Here is a 15,696-nt window from a genome sequence, read left to right on the forward strand (position 1 = left end):
TTGTTAGTTTAATCAGGATAGACGGAAATCTTCCCATTTTCAAACACCGCCCTGTCCGAGTCACGAGCCACCCTCAGAACACAGTCCCTGTAATTCAGGAGGCGGGCAATGATAGCCCTCGGAGGGGCACCAGGCCGAGGGGGCGCCACAAGCGCCCTATGCGCCCTCTCAACCACACTCTGGAGAGGCCCACAGGCTGCAGCACATCCTTGATCCAATTTTCTACAAAGGTCCGAGCGTTCTGGGAAGCCTAGCAGTCTGATATTATTCCACCAGGAGCTGCCTTCATCATCTTCCAGCCTTGCCTCTAATCTGCCAACTGTGGAGCTAGCCTGCGCCATCTGCTTACGTAGAGTTCCCACCTCTGCCTGTAGCTCCACAATCGAGCCCTCCGCCACCTTAACCTTGTCAGAGACCTTTCTGAGGTCCACCCTGAGCAGGTTCACCTCATCCGCCACTGTTTCAATCTTACCCTCTAGTGCCACTCTCGATCCCTGAATGGCTGCAAGAATTTCAACTCGCAACGGTTCCTCCGCAGGCAACAACCCACTCTGGCTGTCATCAGACCCTCCTAACCGGGTAACACGCTGCAGTGTGGGCACAACAGTGGTATATTGTTCCATGGTATTGCCCTGCGACACATCAGTCCTTCGATGTCGCCCCATCACAGGGCAGTCACCGCACAGCCTGCGTCCTCTGCGTTAAAGACCAATAAGACAATAAGACACCTGCAGCTCACAGTATCTATGGTCCAATGTTCACCTCCATGGCACCATAGCACTCAAACACCCCAGCACCAATAAAGGCAGTCCAGTGCAGACAAGTGAAGGTCCAAAAAGGTGCCACCGCAGTCCAATCGCCCTCCAGGCCAGCAGAGCCAAGCAGGAGACCCAAAATGCTTGATAGTCCTCACCAGATCAGGGATGAGAGCTCCCCCTCCAAGTAGCGCTCCACTCCAGTCCCATACATCCATGTGCCCCACCAGGAAACACAGGCAACAAGCAGAAGCCCCCAAGCAGGGACTGCGCAGAACTGCAGCCCCCGTCTCCTCCGCCTCAGCCCAGTCGCCCTCCAGGCATGCCCAGAGGATCAGGCACGCTTCACCTGCCGCGCAGGCCACACCACCGCTAGGCCTCAAGGTCCAGCACCGGCCCACCAGGCAGATCCAAACCGGGCCGGGTCGTCATTCAGCCCCTCGAACGGGGCCCCAGCAGGGAAGAGAAACCACCTTCCGAAGTCCACCGCAGAGCAGCAGTACCAGGGGGAAGGGCACACCCCTCACCGGAGCAGATCTCCACGCCAGGCCGCAGCCGCGACCTAAAGCAATCAGCCCGCGCAGTCCTGCGCGCAGCTGAAATCATCGCCGCAGCCCGTCTCCACCAACTTCAGTGATCGGAGCGACCCGCCGCTACAGGAGACCAGCAGACGCCGCCGGGAGGGGTAAAACAATCCAAGGGCACCCCAGGATTAATGAAGGATGTCGCTGGGGTATCGGGAGCTCACTAGGAGCACTTCCCGCCGGCCATCTTGCCTGGCCCCGCCCCATTTTCTTTAATTGCAAACTTTAAAAAAGAATTAAAAAAAAGAGAGGTGGTTAGTCTGTCAAACATTTATGAGAGGTGTAAGTTGTAAGAATGAAAGTCCCTGAAAATTCTGAGTGCAGTGCGCAGTGTCGGTAGACCAGCACTTTGCTGTCTGAACAAATGGAGCACATAACACTAAATTCTGAACCTTTTATGTGACTTTTATATATTTTCTTCAATACAGTAAGCAGAGAAAAAGATACATGATCATAAAGATATTCAAGATATACACTAATGAGCAGGTGCTTAGTGCTTCTGGGAAGAATGTGAAAAAGCTTTGTGAAGTGCATACAGTTGGGAATTGTAGAAAAGCTGACTTCAAAAATCTGCAGCTCTCGCTACGCCAACTTGAAAATGAGGCGACTCTTATTTAAACAGTTAGACTAAATGTGCAGTGCACCACACTGAAACACAAGATGCGTGTCAATGTACATTTATGCAAAGAATTTAGAAGTTCCTTAAGCAGGTATAAAAACAAATTCACATAGCTTTGTTTCCTTGGCTTCTAATCGTTAAGCGATTTGTCTACAAATGCCTTTGCCCTGCCTCTTATACTATGGCACAGAATTTGTATGTCATTGCACTAAATACTTCTTTGCTAGATCCCTGTGCTCCTTTTCATCTAGCATGGTATTCGCTTCACTCTTTCACAAGATTCTACTTGAGAGTCAAGTCTTCTCAGTGCCAAATATTGAAATGCTCTTCCCATTGCCTTCCGAGCCACTTCTAACCACTGAGTATTTCTAAAGATACTTTGCTTTTCACCACTGTCTTATGTTACCTCTTCATCTTCTTTGCAAGCTCAGTTTCTGGTTCTGTCATAGGTTTGCAAGAGGACAACGTCTCTCTGTAGCAACACGCTCTATAAATATATCACATTCATTCACCTGCAATGCAGCAGTACCCCAACTTCCCTCACCTGTATGTAGCGGAGGATTGCCTGTTAACAGAGAGTCCTGGCCTGAAATTTCAGAGTGGTGTTACCTAAAGCCACAGATTAACTGTTTGGTGTCTGCCCCTTCCCCAGACCACACAAACCTGGGCATATACACTTTTGAAAGCCTGAGCTTTGGTTGTTCCTTGCTATTGGCCTGCACACCAAAAGCAGGGTAGAAATTGCCCCCTTCAAGTCAGTTATTTTTACTTCATATGGAACTTGAGAAGAAGCTTTCTGTGTGCTACCACCTTTCTTAAAAGAAGAGTTAGCAAGGCCCAGCTTACTGAAGCATGAACACAGGTTGTCTCCCCCAAGTGAGTCTCAAGGTACTTTCAGCCCAGATTGCCAAAACGAAACTGAATGACGTCTTGGGGCCAGAGAGTGAAGGGCTACAAGAGAGCACTTTAGAATTGCACATGGGACTGTGGGAGGGCACTTAACCGCATATCTGTTCCTTAACATCCCTGAATTTATGAGTGACTCTCCAACTAGAGAGCTGCCGCTTGCCTTGATACTGGAACCATTTAAAGCATCACAAAGCTTATGGTCGCGGTTGGCCCACTGGCTGCCCAGCCAATTGAAAATACAGACTGTGCTTTGAGATAAAGGCCTTCTACAATTTTTCCCTCTGATGTGTGTACTATGGTTAAAGCAAATCCTATGTAAATTTGCATCCCTCCTATAGAGCATTGACCCTTAAGATCAGTTTGGCCTTTTACTGCCCTTTCCAGTCAGGCCAGTGGCTAAAAAGTGATCCCTGGGGACTTGTTTGCTGCTGTTACACTGACCTTCAAGACTTTAGACAATTTGTATCCTGTTTGGGTTAGGTGGTATTTATTTGTTTTAGATAGTAGGTCTTTGGCCCACAAGAGTTTTAAACATTTTTCCAAATTTTTAACAGCCTGGGGTGAGATCCACAGAGCTTTCCAGCCTTGCAGTTAGAGAGACAATGACTAAATCTCTTTTCATGTTGACTGGAACTAGTAAAGAAGACATGAGTGAGCTTGAAGCTGCTAGGGCACATATTTTTTCCCTTTAAGATAACATTGGTCATAGTGCCTAACATTGATTCCATTAAAGCACTTATCCACGTAAATGCTGTAATTGCATTGGGGTGGGGGTTGTTGGCACAACAAGATCTTTCTGGTTGCACCAATGGCCAGATTTAACCATTTGTGTGCAGAGGATGGCTCTGTGCCGTCCTTCGCGCAAGGGCCTGTGTGCGAGTACAGCTCCAGGCCGTCCTCACACAAAAGGCACAAAATCCCTCTGGTGCAAGAACCAGAGGTATTTTCATTTACTTTAGCCAGCCCCGGGAGCTGGGAAAAAGCTTCCCCAGCACCCAAGGCTGTTTTTTTTCTTTCAAATGATGATCAGTGCGCATGGCGAACTGACGTCAGTACAATGAAAAAGAAAGTGGAATGAGTCGAACATCTCATTTCACTTTGTATCGGTGCTAACGGAATATTGTAGCCCCCCAGCACCGATTCAGTTAGGTGAGGTGTCATTGGAAAGCAGAGAATGTCAGGAATGTTGATCGAGACAAATGGGAGAATGCTGGGTGGTAGGACTTTTGCGGATTCCTGTTGATTCCGGACGTTTATGCCATAAAAATGCAAGAAAAATGTGCAATTTTCGGCAGAGTTTGTCATTTGCTGGGCATTGTGGGTAGGAAAACTTTATGGAATCCATGCAAGGAATACCACTGTGAACTCACCTGGGTGTCTACTTTTTAAAAATGTATAGGTTTGTTAGGTTTCCCTAGGTCCCGGCTGAGCTAGGACCAACAATCCACAGCTACCCACTTTGCAAAAACGAGGTCAGTTTTGAGAGGATAAATGGGATGTAACCATATTGAATTTTGGGCCTTTTCCTGTTACGGGCACTAGGCCTAACCTCACAAGCGAGGTGCCATTTCTATTAGACGACTTAAGAGAACGCTGGGTGGAAGCAAGTTTGTGGTTCCCTGCAGATTCCAGAACTTTCAATCACAGAAATATGAGGAAAATGTGATTTGTTTAGTCAAGGTTTGAGGTTTGCCATGAATTCTGGGTAAAAAAACAGGTGAGATCCACACAAGTCACCCCATCCAGGATTCCCCTAGGAGTTTAGTTTTCAAATGTACAGGTTATCTAGGTGTCCCTATGTTCCGGTTGAGCTCTGGCCCAAATTCCACAGCTACCCACTTTGCAAAAAAACGGCTCAGTTTTAAGTGAAAAAATGTGATGTTCCCATGTCACATTTTGGGCTGCTTACTGTTGTGGACACCAACCCTACCCACACAATGAGGTACAGGAATGTTGGGTGGAAAGAAGTGTGTGGCTCCCCGCAGATTGCAGAACTTTCACTGAAATGTTTAGAAAATATGTTTTTTTAGTCAAAGTTTGAGGTTTGGAAGTGATTCTGGGTAAAACAGTCTGTTGAGTGCCACACAAGTCACCCCATCCTGGATTCCCATAGGTGTATAGTTTTCGAAACTGTACAGGTTTGCTTGGTTGCGCTAGGTTCCAGCTGAGTTCAGGCCCAAAATCCACAGCTACCTACTTTGCAAAAAACAGGCCTGTTTTGAGTGGAAGAATGTAATGCCTCCATGTTGTGTTTTAGGCCGTTTCCTGTAGCGTGCACTAAGCCTAGTGATGTACCATTTCTGTCAGAAGACATGTGGGAGCATAGAATAGTAGGATATTTATTGTTACCAATATGATTTCGCTGCATTTGTGCCTTCCAAATGTAAGCAAGTGTGTAAGAAAAAGTAATTTCGAAAAATACCCTCTAAATCATATGCTCACACGGGTACCCACAATTCAGAGATGTACAGATAACCACTGCTCCTAAACTCCATCCCTTTTGCCCATTTCAGAAATACATAGGTTACCTTGAGACCTTGTGAGAAGGAGTCTTTTCAAACCCCTTATTTACTTGAGGGGAATCCCTAGAGTGATTCTGTTGTCCTGTGATGCCAGAAACACATCTGTGATGAGAAAAGGAAAGACAGGGTTAAGCAGGGCGAGATTTCCAAAAGGACACAAATATCAACAATGGACCACTATATTTTGGAAGGAGGGCAGGGTTGGAAGAGCCACAAACCAACGAGGACTCAAGATAGGTGAGGTGAGGTAAAAAACGCTGACACTGCCAGAATTGGAGAATAAAGGACATGCTCTAAAGTCACAGGAGAAGTAGAGGTCCTTCTTCCTATGGCGAACAAGGGAGAAGAAGGGAAATTGGTCAGAGAAGACAACGCCACTGACCTCAATGAGACCCAGGAGGACTGCTGGATGCCGCCGGAGGATGCTGGACAGCCGGGCGCATCTCAGGTGAGTTGTGGCATAGCAGGTGAGCGATTCAGGGATGGGATAGGGAAACTAACAGGTGGATGGCGTCTGGCAGGGTCTTTCCCGAAGGGGACCCTCTGTAACAGCTATACTGGGAGCCTTAAATCCCCACCCCCTACCCCCGTTTACATCTGGTCAACCGCTCTGGAGGAAGAGTTTGTTTTCTTTAGTATGTTTTGGTTTTGTGCACATGTGTTTCACTTACTGGGAAAATGGGGACTAGAACAATATCTTACCTCTCTCAATCCTCTGGACCACAAGTGGGTTTGCCAGCTTGCACATCTAACATTAGAAAGTGCTGTCAAGTTCATTAGTTCCTTTAACCAAGCTCACAAGATCCGAAAAGGTCGTGAGGTACCTAGTTGGAGGGGCAATGGCTCTGGGTCTACTAAAACCCCTAGACCAGGGTTAACATAAAATCAGACAGAGTAACGTTTGTGCCTACCCCAGTGCCTAGCGCTCCCCAGTGCCTAGTCCTCCAGGACTGCAGTGTTTTTACTGTGGAAGGTTCGTACATATCGCTCGGCACTGTCCCATGGAGGATGGAATGATTAGGTCATTATATTGTACAAAACCTGAGGCACAGGGCCCATATCACTGTCAGATGAAGATATACGGTGTACCTGTATCAACCTTGGTGGACACGGGATGTCTTCAGAGTGTTATTCAGCCACACTTGCTTCCATGAGGTGCTAAAACCCCAGGAATGATAAACATTCTGTGTCCACAGGGATAATAAGGTGTACCCTATGACGGAGGTTCTTCTTCAGCACCAAACAGATCAGGTGGTACCCTGAGGGTGGGTCTCATTCTTAAATTGCCAGAACAATTGATTGTGGGTAAAGATTATCCTGACATGGACTCTTTAGTACAGGAAACATGGAAGCAAGGTGATTCATGGTGGAGGAATGCACAGTTCTCACAAGCTGAAGACAACAAATGGCCCATACCCAAGGAACAAAAGAGTAAGAAACAAGCAGAAGAAGAGAAATCACCCCAAAGGGTGTTCCATGTGTCTTCTGATGACTTTATATGGGGCTCTGAGCGCAGCCTTCGGGCTGCCCAACGGGAAAATCCCCTGTTCAGAGAGGCCTGGAATACTGCTTCTGAACAGGAAGACCAAGAGAAAGTAGGTCCCTAATTCTTTCTTAAAGAAGGGTTGTTATACTGGAAAGGCGGAAAGACTCAACCTCACCAGCTGTTACTGCCTGGATCCTTTAGATAAAAAGTACTATTCCTAGCCCAAAACCATTTGCTCTGTAGTCATTTTAGCACAGAAAAGGCAGAGAAATCCATACTAGACCGATTTTTATAGTTTTTTTAATATATCAGAAGGTAAAGAGATATTGCAAGGAATGCCCCGTATGCATAAAGAATAGCCATTATTGACCCCCTAAGGTTCCCTGACTTCCTTTCCGAGTAATTGAGGAGCCGTTTTCCCAGGTAGAGATGGACATCATTGGGCCCCTTCTCCTATCAAGTAGCAGTTGTTGATATGTTCTGGTGGTAGTGGACTATGCTACACAACATCCTGAAGTTGTAGCTTTATGGCAGTCCAATGCTTCACACATAGCCAAAGCTGTGATAGACATAGGCCCTCATTTCAACCCTGGCGGTCAGTGACCGCCAGGGCAATAGTGGCGATAGTACCGCCAACAGGCTGGCAGTACTCGTCACCTCGTAACACTGTTACTGTCCGCTGGCCCAGCGGAAAAGTCGAAATAGGGAGCCAGTGATACCGCCGGCACTGGCGGTATACTGGCGCCCGCAGCCTCCGCGGTCTTTGGGAAGGACCACCGAGGTTGTAATGAGGCCCATAGTCTCAAGAGTAGGATTCCAGAAAGAAATTATAACTGATCAAGGAACCCCTTTTGTTTCACGTATGATGAAGCAAGTAAGCCAACATCATAAAAAATATGTACATCTGCTTATCACCCCAAGACTGATTGCCTCGTGCAGGGGTCAGTGCCACTCTTAAGAGCACCCTAAAAATATGATTGGACCTGGAAACTCAAAAGTGGGAGGAGATTTTCGCCATCTGGTGCAAAGTACAGATAATAACTGGATTCTTCTCTTTTCAGCTACTCTTTGGCCGTCAGTCTCGCTCCTTGCTGCATATGGCAAGAGAGGAATGGGAACAAGAAGAGGATGACAGCCGACCCCTTTTAGAGTAAAGACCGATCTAGAGAATGCCCAACAAACCCAAAAATCCCAATGTGACAAACATGCGAAAGTACGGAGATTAGCCATGGGAGCTTGGGTCTTGTTAAAGATGCCTTCCTCGGAACACAAGGTGTTGGGACAATGACAAGGCCCATACAAAGTATTAGAACAAATAACTCCTGTCACTTATCGTATAGATATAGACAGAGAGAAAAACCTCTCAGATTTATCATATCAACTGTCAGTGTGACACTCAAGGCTTTTCAGCCCTAAAACAGTCCCTCTTCTCTGAACCAGTACTTGTCATTCCTGACTTCATCTGACCCTTTATTCTCTTAACTGATGCATCAGGGGTGGGACTTGGGGCCGTTCTCTCACAGATAGATGAAACCGGAAAGGAACGTCCAGTTGCATACATAAGTAAGAAGTTATTCCCAAGAGAACAAAACTATTAATTAATTGAAAAAGACCCTTTAGTGATTAGAGGAGTCGTAGAAACCCTCAGATATTATATAGAAGGGCGGTAATTTGCAATATATACAGATCATGCTCCCCTACAGTAGATGGCCCGGAATAAGAAGAATAGTGACTGTATTTTTAGGCGATTTCTCGCATCACAACCCTTTAGTTTCCAGACATTCCATTGAAAAGTTGCGGGGCACAAGAATTCTCTTCTTACAAGTGAGAAAGTATAGGGGGAGAAATGTGAAAAGGAGTCCTTTCAGAAGCCCTTATTTACCTGGGGAGTAGTCCTGTTGTCCTGTCACACCAGAAAAACATCTGTGACGCAAAAAGGAAAGACAGGGTTAAGCACAGCGGACTCCCAGAAGGACACAGACAGTAACAACGGACCACTATGTTTTGGAAGAGGCGGGCGGGACTGGAAGAGCCATAAACCAATCGGGACTCAAGGCAGGTGGGGTCAGAAATGCAGACACTGATGGAATCGGAGAGGAAAGGAAGATTGCTAAAATTGCAGGAGGAGAAGACATCCTGTTTCAAATGTCGAATGAGGAAGAAAAAGAGAAATCACCTGAGGAAGATGGCACCACCATCACCAGAAACAGGAGACCCGAATGGAGAACTGGTGGATGTCTGTGGAGAATGCTGGCAGCCTGTCGCAACTCAGCTGAGTTGCAGCATAGCAGGCGAGTGATAGAGGGATGGGGTAGGGAATCAACCGGGTGGGTGATGTGGGGAAGGGTCTTTTCCCAAAGGGGAGCCTCTGTAACCGCTATACTGGTAGCCTTGAAACACCCCCACCCACTGTTGCTCCCGGTCAACCTCTCTGCATGAAGACTGTATTGACATTGTTTTCTTTGGTTTATTGGCCCTCATTATGTTATTGGTGGTAAATCCCACTTACCCCCATTCTGACTGCCGCCAACATACCGCCGCCACAGCGGATATCCGTTCACCATATTATGAAACACACACACCAATCCCAAAGAATTCAGCCACAGACACAATTCTGCCACAAAATGGCAGTAAACCATTGGCGCTACATACCGCCGCGCTAAAAATACACACACTCAAACAAAACAAAACCACATTGGACAATACAAACTACACACACCTGACACTCATACACACACCACTCCCACACACCCATACCACTATAAAACACACACCCACATTACCCACAACCCCTTACGAATACAAAACATTAGCACGAGACAGACACCACGACCACGGACAAAACCAGAGCCACACACTACCTACACCTATACACCACCCACGTACCCCACATTACACACCCCAACACATCACCCTACACACCCTCACCTACACAACTCACACAACACCCCCCGATTCTCAGAGGAGGAGCTAAGGGTCATGGTGGAGGAAATCATCAGGGTAAAGCCACAGCTATTTGGAGCACAGGTGCAGCAGATATCCATTGCTAGGAAGATGGAGCTATGGCGGAGGATCGTGGACAGGGTCAACACCGTGGGACAGCACCCAAGAACCAGGGACGACATCAGGAAGAGGTGGCACGACCTACTGGGGAAGGTGCGTTCCATAGCAGCAAGACACTAGCTCGCTATCCAGGGGACTGTCGGTGGACCCCCACCTCCTCCCCCACAACTAACAACATGGGTGGAGCAAGACTTGGCAATCATGCATCCTGAGGGCTTGGCCGGAGTAAGAGGAGGATTGGACTCTGGTAAGTTAACTCTATACTACTATCATCCCCACTACCTGTATGCCATCACCTACCCCCACCCTCACCCTCACTCCCATCACTCCACCACCTCCCACACACCCCACCATCACATCCCACCCATCCCAATGGCAAGCCCTGCATGCACCACCAATGCATGGACATCACTCACAGCCCTGCATGGACACCTGTCACCAAAGCATTCACACTAGAGAGAATCAGCTAGCCCACCACATACCAACTTACACAAGTTAAAACTGCCAGGGCAAATACAACCAAAGAGGGCAAGCCACGGATGCACAATATGTCAGACACAGACAATAACACAGCATTTACATCCCCACAGGTATCCCAGCCAATGTCAGCGGAGAAAAGGTGCCAGAAATATCCAGTCCCCCAACTGAAGAGGCACACAGTGATGACAGCAACTCTGGTCGTCTGGATGTTGATGACCAACCTAGCCCATCAGGGACCTCTGGACAGTCAGTTGCCCAGGCCCAGTCACAGACAACCACAGAGCCTCCCCCATCTGGAAACAGTCACCTGCAAATATTGAGGGACAACATTTAGCCACACACTACCCCATATGTCCTACACCATACCCATACACCAACATTTACTGGGTAGGAACCAGGGCGCATTTATTAGCCACACGCGGTGCCTCTGTAGTTGGGCCATCACATTTGGGTTGCTGCTATTCCTCAGGATAAAGGCATCATGCACTAACCCTGGATGCTTAGCATTGACATGGGAGATGTACTGGTCCGCCAAGCACACCATCTGGACATTCATGGAGTGGAAACTCTTTCGATTTCTGAACACCTGTTCATTCCGCGTGGGGGACAAATGCAATATGAGTTCCATCAATCGCCCCAATTATGTTGGGGATATGTCCCATTGCATAGAAGTCAGACTTCACTGTGTCCAAATCCTCCATTTGGGGAAAACAATGTAGCTGCACATGTGCTTAATCAGGGCAGACAAAACTCTTCTCAGCACTGTTGAGAACATTGGCTGTGACATTCCTGCTACCAAGACCACTGTCACTTGGAAAGAACCAGTTGCTAGGAAATGTAACACAGGTAGGACTTGCACAAGAGGGGGGATCCCAGTGGGGTGACGGATAGCAGATATCAGGTCAGGCTCCAATTGGGCACACAGCTCTGTGATTGTGGCCCTGTCAAGTCCATAGGTGAGGATAATATGCTGTCCTCCATTGTAGCCAAGTCCACCAGGGGTCTGTACACGGGGGTATGTCTCCATCTCCTATTCATCCGCAGCGGTAGCAGTCTAAGGGAAAAAAGAGTGAGGAGCCGGTCACAAACTGAACATTAGAGCCACAACAGTACAATGCATGATGTTAATTTGTAACGGGTAAGTGGGATTTGTCCTCTATGTCCCAATTTTAACTGTGACACAGTTATTATCCAGGGCCTGCTTGTCCTCTATGTCCCAATTTTAACTGTGACGCAGTTATTATCCAGGGCCTGCCCACACCCCACCACCCCGAAATGGCATCCGCATGTTCTGTGTGGAGGGAAAGGTGGAAGTGAGGTAATTCCGCTGATGTTGTGCGCCATTGCGGGAGGCGGTTGGGAACCGCTGTGCAACTCCTCATTTGTTAACCTAGGGCCCTATGGGTTACAGTGGCCAATGGTGATGTACGCCGGCGGTGACGATGTGCACCGCCGCGGACGTGACCGCCATTTTCTATCTGATCACTCACTTGCTATCTGACCTTCAACAGGAGAGGACCTACACTGCATGTGCTGCGGTGACCTGTGTCTGGAACCTACCAAGGCCCGTGTGACTGGGGAAAGGGCCCCTGCCTTCACCTCGGCGGAGTTGGAACAACTGGTGGATGGGGTCCTATCCCAGTACGGACTGATTTATGGGCCTCCAGACCAACAGGTGAGTACACTGTGGGAACGATGCATGTGGCATGAATGCACAGAGTGGTGTGTGTGGAGACCTTGCGTAGGGGGCTTGGTGGAAGTTCCCTGGGCGGCGTACAGGTTGTGTGCTGGGCCATGTGTGTGTAAATGGTGATGTGAAGGGGTATGGTGGGCCAAAAGTGTAACAGCCAGGACTGTCTGACTGATACTGTTTTCCTGTGTGTATTTCCTCTGTAGGTCAGCGCCCATCAAAAGAATGGTATATGGCGTGACATCGCCAAGGAGGTGCGGACCCTGGGGATCTACGGCAGGCAGAGCACCAAATGTTGGAAACGGTGGGAGGACCTGAGACGCTAGGCACGGAAAATGGCGGAGGCATGGCTGGGGATGGCCTCCCAACGAGGAAGGGGTGTCCGTCGAACCCTGACCCCCCCTGATGGCCCGCATACTGGCGATGCCCTATCCTGAGTTGCATGGGCGCTTGAGGGCATCACAGCAGCCACAAGGGGGTGAGTACAGTTCCCATCATTACTACTTACGCATGGTAGGGTGGTATCCAGGGGATGTGTGTCAGTGGGTGCCCCTAGTCCATGCCTGATATTGCAGAGTAGGTCCCATGGTGGCCAGGGTTCTGAAGTGATCAACGTGCTACCTAGCTCGTAGGCATCCACTACTGGTCAGGGCTTCGTGGGTCCCAGGTGTGCTGCATTTGGCAGTGTGTGCCCCTCACCATGCCTTGGTGGCTAGCAATATAACTGGTAGTACAATGCATAGTGTGTAGGGCTGACCCTGTGTGTGGGAGTGGTGTGTACGCCAACGTGGTGTTGGTGCAGCCATTGACCAGGTGTATCCTTTGTCTCTTCCCCCCACCCCCCTTTTTATTTTGTCACCCTGTCCTTATGTGCATTAGCATCATCTGGTAGAGGAGCAGAGGCACCGGCGACGGAGGGAGCTGCATCCCACAGGACCCAGGAGGCAGAGTCCACTGACGGTGAGGGCACCAGTGGGACAGAGGACGAGGGGAGCACCACGGTGGAGACTGGCGGGGACAGTTCAGACTCTGATATCTCCTCCGATGGAAGGTCCCTGGTGGTGGCGGACACTTCTGTGACCACCCCTGCTACAAGCACAGCCGCCACCCCCGTACCAGTACCGCCCTCCCAGCAGCCCCTCAGCGAGTTGCCCATGCCCACTCACCCAGGAGGGTGGGCATCTCTTTCGCCCCAGGCACCTCAGGCTCTGCCCCAGTTAGCCCTGCTGCCGTGAGTGAGGAGGCTATTGACTTCCTGAGCTCCATCTCTGTAGGGCAGTCAACCATTGTGAATGCCACCCAGGGGCATCACCACAAGTGGGCAGCCGTCCGAGGCTTCAGGGGATTGGCTGGAGCTTTCCCCCCCACCACCACCAGCAGGACTAACACCAGTGGGCAGCCGTCCCAGGCTGCAGGGGATGGGCTGGAGATTCCCCCCCCCCCCACCACCACCACCACCAGCAGGACCACCACCAGTGGGCAGCCGTCCTAGGCTGCAGGGGATGGACTGGAGCTTCCCCCCACCACCACCAGCAGGACCAACACAAGTGGGCAGGCTGCAGGGGATGGGCTGGAGCTTCCCCACCACCACCACCAGCAGGACCAACACCAGTGGGTAGCCATCCCAGGCTGCAGGGGATGGGCTGGAGCTTCCCGCTCCCTCCCCCACCACCACCAGCAGCACCACCACCACCAGTGGGCAGCCATCCGAGGCTGCAGGGGATGGGCAGGAGCGCCCTCCCACCAGTGGCTGCAGCACCACCACCACTGAGCAGCCATCACCACCGGTATGTAGGCCTGCCTCAATGGGCTGCCGTGCCTTGCACTCCCCAGGACCAAGCACAGGGTATGTTGCCCCTCCAGAACCAGTGTGTCAGCGAGACCGGATCCTCGGGGTTTGCGCCTGTTCCCAATATGTCCACCTCTCCAAACTCTACTAGCCGTTATAGCACAGAGTTAAAGAATGGCCAAGCGGGGATGGGTTTTAGGTTGGGAACAGCGGGGAAGGAGACCTGTGGAAGCAAGAGTTAGGAACACAATAGCAAAGTTATTCACAATAATCTTCATAAACTTTGTTGATAAATATCTATACTCTGATAACATGAGAGATCAAAAGCTTTTCAATAACATGATTTTTTAGTTCTGGATACCTGAAAGTTAAAGAAGAATTAGCAAAATTTCATTTAAGCATTTCCAGATTAACACCTTATGCACTGACCATGGAACTCTCTCAAGTTAGTTCTTGGAATAGTAACTATGGCATGACAAAAGTCAATTAACACATTAATTCGCAAAACATGAACAGCAAAAGATTCATGAATAATACTGTAAAGTCACACTCTGTTTTGATTTGAGTTTCAGGATTCAATTGCCCAGAAATTAATATGCATCTTATTGCTAAACTGTACATCAAGATTCCAATGTCAGGAAATGATCGCACACTCTGCCGATCTGAACTGCAAGGGTTAAATGTCAAGAATAAATCGCGCACACTGCTACCGATTCAACCATCAAGATTTAAATGTCAGGAAATGAGCGCGTGTTCTGCCGATCTGAACTGCAAGGATTAAATGCCAAAAATGAATTGCGCACACTGCTGCCGATTCAACCATCAAGATTCAAATGCCAGGAGATGATTGCGCACTCTGCCGATCTGAAATGCAAGGGTTAAAGAAACAGAGTCTGGGGCCTAACCCGACCTCCGCCTTACCACCCTGCTTGAGGATCACCAAGGTAATGAGGACAGGGCCTGGAAATGTCCAAGTAGGCCTCCGGAACAGGATCCCTGGAAACTGCTGCTCTGCACCGGGACCTCTGAATAGTGAGCACGTGGAGCTGGGCTGGGTTCCTTAAATAGACCCAAGCCCTGCCCACTGCCACACCCAGCCACACCTAGTCAGGCTGCAAGAAAGGCTTGAAAATGAGCAATACATTGCAAACAGTATTAAAGACATATCAATATAAATACCTGCAATGCAAAAAGTTAATATGCAATATCAACACACAATGCATAAATTATTACATTGCACAAGTTTTGGTTCTTTGCATTATGTTGCCCGTATAGCGCGCATTGTCCTGGTGTTGACACAGTGGTCTTCTTCTATCTGCTGGCTGAGGTGCCCCCCTATTCCCCGTCCCCCAGAGGTGCCTGCCTATTTTCCAAAGGATGCCCCTGCAGTGTTCTCACTGTGTTGGTGCAGGTGACAAGTGGGGCCTTGGACTTTGGCCTCTGGGCCTGTTGCCCACGCACACTGAGGACTGGGCAGTGTCCCTTGAACTGTACATTTGTATATAGCAGTTACATTGCATATTTCTTATTTCTACTGTGTTGATCTTATTACACTGACTTTGGATAAATGTATGTCGTCCTTGCATTTTTCATCCGCGGTACGGGGTACAAATGTCTTGGTAATGCAGCTGATTGTGTGTATGGTGTTGGGGGGGGGGGGTGTTGCGTGTGTGTGTGTCTCTCTTTTTTCTCCCCCCTCCGTTGTGTGCTAGGCGGTTATACTTACCGTCATCGTCTTCGCCATCGTTGGTGTTCGTGGTGGAGCAGCACGTAGAAGAGCATTGGGAAGACATGCAGCT

This window comes from Pleurodeles waltl, chromosome 7, assembly GCF_031143425.1.
Source record: "Pleurodeles waltl isolate 20211129_DDA chromosome 7, aPleWal1.hap1.20221129, whole genome shotgun sequence".
Classification (NCBI taxonomy): domain Eukaryota; kingdom Metazoa; phylum Chordata; class Amphibia; order Caudata; family Salamandridae; genus Pleurodeles; species Pleurodeles waltl.